Source organism: Nanorana parkeri, unplaced genomic scaffold (assembly GCF_000935625.1).
Source record: "Nanorana parkeri isolate BGI_ZX_2015 unplaced genomic scaffold, ASM93562v1 scaffold403, whole genome shotgun sequence".
Lineage (NCBI taxonomy): Eukaryota > Metazoa > Chordata > Amphibia > Anura > Dicroglossidae > Nanorana > Nanorana parkeri.
This window is the reverse complement of record NW_017306671.1, coordinates 590,074-600,852: the sequence shown is the minus strand read 5'-3', so window position 1 is coordinate 600,852 and position 10,779 is coordinate 590,074.

The following is a 10,779-nucleotide window of genomic DNA, read 5'->3' as shown; positions in this document are numbered from 1 at the left end:
TTAGGTGGTCGGTGCAACGGTGGACACTAATAATTTTCATTGCATGTCGCAACCACAGGGCGCCGAGAGCTGATTTAATTGCGGATGGCATCTGCGCCCTGCAGTTTCCGACATGTAGTCCAACGCCGCCCCCAATCCTGAATACCACAACCGCCGACGCCATCCGCAATTAAATCAGCTCTCAGCGCCCAGTAGGTGCTGAATACAGCAGGGGCTGACTGGCAACTTTTAGCCCAGGGGGCAAGTACAACCCAGAGGCCCATGGTGCAGCTATTTGGCCCCCTCCCGCTCTGCCTCTTCCCCCGCCTTCTCCCCGCCCCTGCCTGCCACTTTTGCCATCCATGTAACAGTAGTGTGAATGGTCGGGTGATGTATGGGCTCCTAGTAAGTCCATGAAAGGGGTGACAGGCTCGGGGATGGTGCTCTCTTCCCACTGGGCTCCCTACATAGTTCTGGCCTTACTCCGCTCTATGTCTGGTACATAGGCACTCTCGCCCACTGTAGACCGCCACTGGCTGTCAGGCATGTTAGAGGGCAGCCCGCTGGAGCCTCTTGAGGACCCCCTCGGTCGCCCGATTACAGAGCCGTATCTGTAGCGGTGCAGGTGGCGGAGGGAGGGAGCCACTGCACCTGCTGCTGGATCCGCCACCCAGGGCCGGTGCACGGATTTTTGCCTACACAGGCGAAGGTGGATTTTTGCGCCTCACAGGGGCTGGGGCCTTTAATTTTATGGGGGATTTTTAATTTTAGTTTATTTAACTTTTTATTTCTTTTTAACTTTTTTTGTATTTTGTATTTTTTTAATTAAACTTTATTTTTCTTTATTTTTTTTAAATTTTTACTTTTTATTTATTTAACTTTATTTTAAATTTTTTTTATTTATTTCACTTTTTTTACATTTTTATTTATTTCACTTTCTTTTTTTACATATTTTTTACTTCTTATTTATTTAACTTTGTTTTTTTTTAACTTTTTTAAATCTTATTTTATTTGTTTAAACTTTTCTTTTTTTTACATCATTTGTTGGGAGCAATAGCCAGCCTGCTATTGGATATTTCAAATCGCAATAGCCAATAACAGGCTGGCTACAGCACCCACCCACTCCCTGCTGTCAATCAGCAGAGGAGAGACCTGAAGTTTTCTATCAAGTCCACCTCTGTTGTTTGACAGCTGGCAGTGGGCAGGTGCAATAGCCAGCCTGTTATTGGCTACTGCAATTTAAAAGAGCCAATAGCAGGCTGGCTATTGCGGTCAGCTGCTGCAATGAAGACGATCGCGCGGCTGTCAGCAGGAGAGGAGCGCAGACGCCGCGGAGAGGTGAGTAGACTGCAGGGGGGAGCTCGCCGACTGTCGGAGGGTTCTCCTTACAGGCTGTAATCGGCAATCTGTCCCCACTGACACAGATCGCTACAGCCTGTAGATAGAAACCGCTGACAGTCTGTGAGGCTGCTGGGGCAATTGCCCCCCCTTGCCCCCCTGTAGCGACGCCACTGCTGAGGTCCATCATTCAATCATGTGCAATCAAAAATCCTGCATTCTAAATGTTCTTTGCATGTGATTGGGTATTCTTTGCAATGTAAATTTTCACCACAAGCACTATTTTAAGTGAGAATTCCCTTTGCAACGTGGACATGCTGCACTCCTTTAGTAAATCCCCCTCACTGAGTCCCTTTGCATTTGTGTCGGCTTTATTAATATGTATTTTGTAGGTATGTGTTTGCACAAGTGAACTGGTGAGTTGTTATAATGCATCATTATGCTGAAAATAGATATTTTGCAGTGACATTTGCTATGTTTAAATTGCGGATGGACACATGTAAATATTATATAATGGGTTGTAGGACAAGAGATTTGTTGGTAGTGATGAGCAAACTTGTTTGTCCACACTAGAATGTTTAGCAAATGGGACTTATTTGCAGTTAGCAGATGTTTTCTTCAGATTACTAATTACTTGGTAAGCCAATTCACTGTAGGAACTAGTAATGGTGTGTGCCTCCTACTTTCTGACCCCCTCAGAAAGATTGAATGCTTTTTGTGGTGTTGCTGAGGTCTGCTTCCTATGGGCCACTGAGGCCATTAAAGTTGGATTCTGGGGGAAATGTAAAAATTAGCTTTGCAGTGTCGTCGTCCACCGCAGACAAGCGTTAAAAGAGAACTATGAGGTAACCTTTTTATCCCATGGTTTTCTTTAGGGTCACAGGAAGACATATGCTAACCTCCTCCCGTGGCCCAAAGCTCAGTATATAGTGAGCTATAGCTTGCTATATACTGAGAGCCTCGCAGCCGGGATGAATCCCGACACTACTGTAGAGATCTACCCAGCAGGCTGATTGACAGCGGGTTCTGCCTATCTTGAGGCAGAGCCAGCTAAGCCCACCCCTCCCCCTTCCATTCCTCCACTCAGCGCTGGAGGATCGGAGAGGGGAGGGGGGAATCCCTGCGGGGAGCGGTTACTAACAGTTTCAATATCACACGTCGGCTCTAACTATGAGGATGAGTGTAATTCACTCACCTCATAGTTCTCCTTTAAATACTTATCTTTGTCTAAGAGAACATTAAAACGCAGTTTTACTTACTGTATCCCTCACTCCTGCAGGCTTTACTTACCTTATCCCTCACTCCTGGGTGACCGCACCCCCAAGCAGATTCTCTTCCGTGCTCCATCAATCGTTTGCACTCTGATGTCATCTCATGCAATGCAGGGCCAGCAATAAGGACACCATGGGTTCATCCATGCATGGGAGGGAAGTGGAGAATGTCATTTGCCAGGGGAGTGAAAGATAACTATGTTCCCCTAGACAGAAAAAGGGCATTTAACCCTTGCAGAGTGGGGGAGTCCCACTGCAAGGGGATGTTTTTAATGTCCCTGGAGTTCATTGTTAACTTTGTGGCCAACAGGAAGCTGAGGAGAATGGAAAGGGGTGGCCCACAGTGCAGCCATGAGATATGGGCTTATTGGTTAGCACTTCTGCCTTGCGGCAATAGGGGCCCCATTTCAAATCCCGGTCAGGACACTATTTGCAAGGAATTTGCATGTTCTTCTTTGCATGGATTTCCTCTGGGTACGCTGGTTTCCTCCCACACTCCAAACACAAGCTGGAAGGTTAATTGGCTCCTGTCTAAATTGGCCCTTGTATGCATGTGAGATAGGGGCCTTAGATTGTAAGGTCCCTGAGGGCAGGGGCTGATGTGAATGTGCAACAGTGTAAAGGGCTGGATAAATTGTCGGCGCTATATAAATACCTATAATAAATAAATCGCTGGTTAACACTTGCTGAACAGAGAACCAGAAAAATTGCACACAAACCTGGAGGTATCAGCATTGCTCATATGCTGCTGGTTTACTAGGTCTACAAAGTCTACAGATTTATATCAGTACAATGCAGAAAGCTAAAAGCCTCTGTAAGCAACAACAACCTATCTGTATTCATGTTGGGGTCATTTCCACTCTCTTCCTGTTTTGGAACCAAAACGTGCAGGAAAAACTCTAACAGAGACAACAGCAGTGAAAACCCTTTATTCTGCACCTGCTTTTTGTGGCTAGCTGTGTCCGTTTGTCCTTTTTACCAGGACTGAAGTTTCAGGTTTGGGTTCTCCACTTTGTCTAAAACCAAGAAAAAGTTTTAGAAAGAGCCAACGTTAATCTCTACTATCTACCAGAGTTCTGAAACTGCAGTCTGAAGATGTCTATAAAATCCTAGTAGTTATCATTTTTATTAACATGCAGTGCTGCAAAGTACCTAACAGCGTCCACTTCTTTTACACATTCTATTTGTTCTTGCATAAACAACTAGAGAAAAAATACCAAGGATGAATCTCAATTTCTTCAGCATAAAAAAGCCTCATTGTTAACAAAGGAAATCTGCCACAGCCAATGATTTGCCTTTCCAGCACAATACTCCATGGAATAATAGCAAAAAGGAAAGGGAAGAAAATTGAAAAAAAAAAACAAGGTATAAAATACAATTTCAGAACAACAAATCCTTTAAAACTGTGCTGGTTATTTTTTTAATGGGGACCTTTCCCTTAAGTGTGGAAAAATATCCTTTATAATAAAAGTGCACCTAGCATCTCATTCATACATTTTTTCACATTACGTGCATGCATGCTTAGCAGTTTTCAGATAGTTATTACCTTATATTTTAATTCAGAGATCACAGCACTACCCCTACAAAGCCTTCATCTGATTTTAGCTCCAGAAGGATAGGGCCAGCTGTGTTCAGGCATCATCAAGAGTTGGCATCTACTTCCTGGATTAAGATGCTGGCTCAGAGATGTAACTCCTGGTGTCTGTGCAGTTCTTGGCTTTGTGTACAAATGTCTGACACAGATTAGCTCCAGGCTGCAGTCTCTCGCCTTTTGGCTTCTTACAAATACAGTGTTGCAGCCTGTTCACTGGGGTAGTGAGACTGAGGAAATGCTTCCTTCTGCCTGCAGCAGATTGATGACATAATCTCACCTTATGTGGAGATCTGAGGCACTGAACTGGAACAAAAAAACTGATTTTTAGTGATTTTTTAAACATATATTGTTTCTTTATACTGTAACATGTCAGGAATCTATTAATGGAGAATTGTAAAGATTATGAAAGGTTCGCTTTAATAATACTTACTAATCTGATGGATGGTTCCTCCTGTCCTAAAGTGACACTGAACTCAGCAGGTAAATCTTAAAAATACTTTTGAGTACCTTAAATTATAAAAAAAATGTATCGTATTTGTATATTACTCGGCTGTAGATGCTCAAATCATCTCTGAATTTGTGCTGACACTGTCCTGCCTTCTGCAGGGTGGATGCTTTTGTTCCTCATAGTCCATGTGTGCTTTGTAAAGTAACCACCGCTCCAAGATCGGTCCCGTGATGGACTACGATCTCAATACAAATGACTAAACTAAACATGAGATTATGGTCCATCCTGGGTGCGAGCTTGCTGGCTATTTTACAAAACACAATTAGACCATGGGGAACAAAAGTAGTCACCCTCCAAATTTTGAATTTTGAATTTACAAGACACACTTACCACAGTGTCCATAGTTGGTTTGACGTGCATAGCCATTTTTCCTGTATGGTCAAATTTTCTTGAATTCTATTTTATTTATTTTCTTTTATCTATTATTATTTTAATTTTTGTATTTTTTAAGATGTTTTGGCTATTTTCTGTATGCATCAAGCTACTGATCTTATACTTGTTATGCATTATAAAAAAATCTTAATAAAGATCTATTGTTAAAAAAAAAAAGTAGTCACCCTCCAGAAGGAAGGACAGTGTCCGCACCAATTCAGAGATGATTTGAGGATCTACAGCCAAGTGATACATTTTTGTTGATAGTTAAGCTACTTGAATACATTTTCAGGATTTGACGCCTGAGTTTTATATCACTTTAACTTTCATGTAGAGTTTCCTGTAGAGCGACAGCTACCTTAAGGAGGAAGGGAGGAGACAGAGAGGAGCATCCCTGTCCCTCACTTGCTCCTCACCGCTGAGGCTGTGTGACACAGTTACACAGCGGTGAGGATTTCCCTGCTGTGTAACCTGTTAGATGCCGATCTGAATGGAGAAAAAGCTGTCAGCTTCAGACATGAAGCTGAATGCTTTTTCCTCCATAATTCTAGGTGAGGCTCTGCCTCACCTGCCTCCCATGACCGCATGTCCCTAAGGTACATAACCCCCCCCTCTGCCACTGTATTTCTCCCTGCTGGCTGCTACCTACCTACCTACAGGACATGTAGTGAGTATAGTACAGAAAAAAGTTTTCATCAAGTGACAGAATTGATTTAAAGGGTTTGTCTACCCAAAAGTGGTGAGGATGGATGGGCTGAGTCAGTTGCAGGATTCTTATACTTTTTGGACACTTAAACAGTAAGATCTCACTGTCAATGGCCAAGAATGTTCCTGTTCACCAGGGAATTATAGGTGTTCCTGCCCAGCCTTGTGTTGTTTCATTCTCCATAATCAGGGATGGGTACAGTTCGCATGAGGTTCAGCGAACCCAGTAATAAAATCCACTAAACATAGTGTTAAACCCAATTCAGGTTTATGGGAGCCAAATCTTGTATTTTTTCTGTCCCTTTAAAAAAGGATTTGGAAACTTTTGTAAAGGGCATGGGTAACTGAGCATTGCCACAGGGGACATTTACCAATGCATACATCAATCAATCAATCAATCAATCAATAAAAAGTACTGCTTTTTTTATTTACAAAACAGTGGCTAGGGATTTGTCACTACCACCGCTAAATGCCAGATCTGTATTCTATTTCCAAAGCAGCCGCACTCCACGGGTCGTCTAGCATAAAAACAGACTTAAATTAAATAAAACAGCAAATATACACAATTGTAGCAATCCCCATGTGCTAAACTCTAACGTGTTTCACCATTCAGGCTTTTTATTAATTTTTATGATAAAGCCTGAGTGGTCAAAACGCGCTACAGTTTTGCACATGGGGATCGCTAAGATGGTGTATATTTGCTGATTCATGTCAATAAAGACTGTATTAATGCAAGATGACCCATGGAGTGCGACTGCTTTGGAAATAGAAGCTACTGGAGGTGAGAACGCACCCTTTAGCCTGCACCTGGGACATGCATGTTGTGTAAGTCTGGTTTTGGGAATTGGAGTGATGGGATTTTCTTAGAGCTTCAACAGATCTGGATTGTTTGTAAAGAAGGAGACCAGGGATCCTGGGTCATGTCATTGACCAAATATGATCAATAGTGAAGCTTGTCTCTGGGTGGGTAATGAATCGTGACACCAAATCCCAGATACCATTAAAGAATGGAAAACTGAATATTGTGGCACATAACTTTTAAAGTGTCAGTGTGTACTAGCTAAAACATATTTTTTTAATTCTTAAAATCATATTAAAATGCACATAAAATCTCTGTGAGAGATGTAGTTATAGTTAATAGTACAATGGTACTTGTATGCATTACCATCCACTAACTAGCATATATATTATGTAGCATTTAACAATATGTGCATTTACTTTCAGAACATGCTGGTAATTGGTAGTGGAGTGATGGCAGCTTTTTGATGCATTTCTCAGAACCCAGTCTGCTTCATCAGAATGTAAGGGAAATCGTCTAAGAATATAATAACAGTCATTTTAGATCATGAGTTTTCCAGAGCATATAACACACATTAACAGGCTATCACTTATGTGCATGTTATCAAATGATGATATGTAGTATCGTGCACTGGCAAATAGCATCCATGGGAACATTGCAGGGGATATAAAAATGATGGGGCACCAGATGCCACCAACTCCAAACCTGACCAATAGGTATCTAAAATAGATATATAATATAGACATGTAACACCCCGGAAAAATAATTATTTTTTGGATCTATTCAGATTTGTATTTCTTTTGTTTTATGGATTTTGGATTCCTTATTTAGATTTCTTATCTGTCTGAATTGTCGTATTAGAACGATTCACAACAGTAGGTCACATGACCGTGTCTGTAATGCAACCCCCAACAGGCAAAAAAAACCCTGATTGGCCAGAGAACAGTCACATGTCCGATTTAGTTTCATTTTGAATCAAATTTGTGCAGATTCAAATTTTCATTAAATGAATATTCAGATTTGTTTCATTTGGAAATTCGTTAGAAAAAAAATCGTACTGAGATATTTAGCTTGATACTGCATAATACTCTATGTATGTTTCTTTTACTGTTAACACATGTGAGTATTTTTTTTGTATTACTTACCAAATGTCATCTTGCTGTATTACATGACTTACATGAAATATTGAGATTAAAAAAAAAGAAAAAAAAATTGGAAATTCAGATGCGATGTCCGAATTTAATGAAAATAGTACAAATATCCATTCGGATCTCTCAAATAATAGAGAACTCCCCACAAGTATGCGGTGACGTACTGCAAACAAAGGGAAACTTTGTCTGTGTCTGCTGTCAAATCCCCATTGTGGAAGGGAGGGCAGTCTGTAGCTGTAGGTTTCCCCCCCTGAAGCTACGCTTTCAGTGTGGGGAAACCAGCCACCTTCAGGAAATGTGGCTGTGTTTCTTTGCACTGCCTCCTTAGAGTGGGTCATTTTGGGCTCCCTCTGGGATGCTGGCATTAGATTCCCCCCAGATTTTTCCCTTTGTATCAGGAAGGGGTGAAACATCCCCTTTGAAGCATCTCAAAAACAATTTCCTCCTCGCTGCCAGCACCACAACACTCCTCCTCTTCATAATCTTTATTTAGCTTACTTGCTGCTTCACAGCATTCCACATGCTGGTGGAGACTAGGGAATGACCTTCTGTGCAAAACAATGGTGATAGCTTGATCTTCAAGTTAAAAAGGGCCACACATATGAGTGTATTAGCAGTCCCAAAAAAAGAAATGGCTGCTATGCATCCTTGAGGAGGAGGAGAAAATGAATACATTAGCAGTCAAAAAATGGCTGATATGCACCTCTGAGAAGGAGGAAAAGGGCATTAGGAGGCCCAAAATTTACTTCAATGCACCTTTGAGGAGAAGTAAAGCCAGTCATGTATTTGCTAAACTTCTCTTTTAGGTCACAAGAATACATTTTCCACCCTCGCTGCCTAATTGACAATGGAGTCTGCCTCTTTGCACATGGCTGAGAGACTAGAGCCAGCTGCACCTGCCTAAAATCACCTGGCCTAAAGCTCAAGCCAGTGCTGGACAGTCTTCGAGCCAGCATGCTGCAGTGAGTTTTACTCAAACTATAAGAGGAGGAAGAGGAGCACAATAAAAATAAATGGCTATTCTGCACCCTTGAGGAGGAGGAGGACATATCTTTTAGATTATGTGGGAGGGCCATGCAGCGCAAAGAACTTGACCAAAGAAATTGTTTATATGCACACTTGAGGAGGAGGAAAATAAAAAGTATGCACTTGTGTTCACTTAAGGTGGGGTGAAAGAAAACAGCTCCCTCGAAGCTCTACAGACTCCCTTTCCTATATCCTCTTCCATAAAAGAAAGATTTGGGGAAGGGCAGACAGCCTTTTGTCTGAAAAATGTAATGCTTAACTGTTTGCAGCTGCCTTGCCCCTGGCCGTCATATTTTCATGCTCCATTTGCTGCTGCCTGCCCTTTACCCTTCATTGTGGAAGGGTGGGCTGCCTTTTAATTTTTTGCATGGGCATAAGGGGGAGTTTAGGCCCTGGACTGCCATTTTTTAAATTTGAAGGTAGTACCCAGTTTGTATCACTGTCCCTGCCTGTGTTTCCTAATGCAGGGCATAGATAGCCTTACAAGTAAAATATAAATGTTTTAATTTATCATTTTTAAGTATGTAAAATATAACATGTAAAATAACTGTATATAACAGCCAAAATCACAGCCTACAGTCTATGATAGTCGATTCCCTACTCCAGACTGGCTCTCTGATTTGTGTATCCATCATAGGAAGATTTTAGTAAGGAAAGGCAGCCTATGGTTGTAAGATTCCACAATTCTTTTTTTGCTGCCTCCTGACATTCCCTCTGGCCATATCATTTCCCCCCTCCGTTTGCTACTGCCTGTCCTTCCTCCTATGTTGTGAAAGGGTGGGCGGTATTTTTAATTTTTGCTATATTTTGATGTTCAACCAAACTCAATAGGGTTTGGTTTTCAGTTTGCTATTTTTGGTCCTTTTCCTCCTGCAATTTGTGGACATCATGCAAGGTTAGTCGAATCCCCTGTGAACTGAACCCATTAGCTCATCCCTACTCATTTTAAAATGTCAGTATTAGACATGTGCACTGCCAAAAAATTAGTTTAGTTTCGTTTCGTTTTAAATTCGGATTTGTGTTATTTCGTTTTTCAGGATTCGTGTGTGAAAGTCAATTCGGATTCGGAATTCGGATTCGGACGAAATTCGGTAGCGTTAGTACGAACGTTCGTTTCGTTTTCTGTTCTTATTCGTTTCGTTCGTTCGTTTGCAGCAAAAGTGACATTTGAGGGGGAAAATATATTTTTCTCCTTCTCTAATGTCACTTTGCTCCAACGAATGAAACGAATAAGAAACGAATAAGAACAGAAAACGAAACGAACGTTCGTACTAACGCTACCGAATTTCGGAAATGGAAATTCGGATTCGTTTGCATTCGTTATGTCTGTAATTCGGATACATCCCAATGTAAGAATTTCCGAAAATTCGTCCGAATTTCGATTCGGAACGAAAAGAATCGCACATGTCTAGTCAGTATTACAGACATTCCAACCTGCAAAAACTCATTTCAGAGAGGAGCCCTCTATCACTATGGAAATGGCCAATAACAGCCCAGCTATTCATTCCCCCGTTATCTGTTGTTAGATTTTTGTTTTGATGGCGGGCGCTCTCAAAATAATAAAGAAAAACAGATAGCAGGGGAATCAGCAGATAGCAGGGGAGCTAATGCTTCCCTGCTATCTGCTGGATTTTGTTTTTGTACTCTGGCAGCAGCCACAAGAAAGTGACGTAGACCGGCCAGGGAAGTAAGACCACCAGGTATCCTGGATAGGTTTACTCTTCTAGCTAGAGCAGAGTTAACCTTTTTCTGCTATAAAATGTTTCGCTCATGGGCATCAGGGAGCCACTATCTCATAGCGGGAGACTCCCGAAATGTCCTGGATATAGGGATAACCGGTATTAAGTACAAGCATTAGATATGTAGCACTTAGGTTATCCTTGAGGGAGGCAAGTAGAGCTGCTGTTTAAACTGAAATGCCAGTAAAGCTTACTGCACCCTATTCTAACTTTACAGCTGGATCTTGGTGGTGGCATGAGGAAAATAATTCTGGAGGCACTGTGTGCTTTTTCTCCCATTATTAGCTGGTAACATAG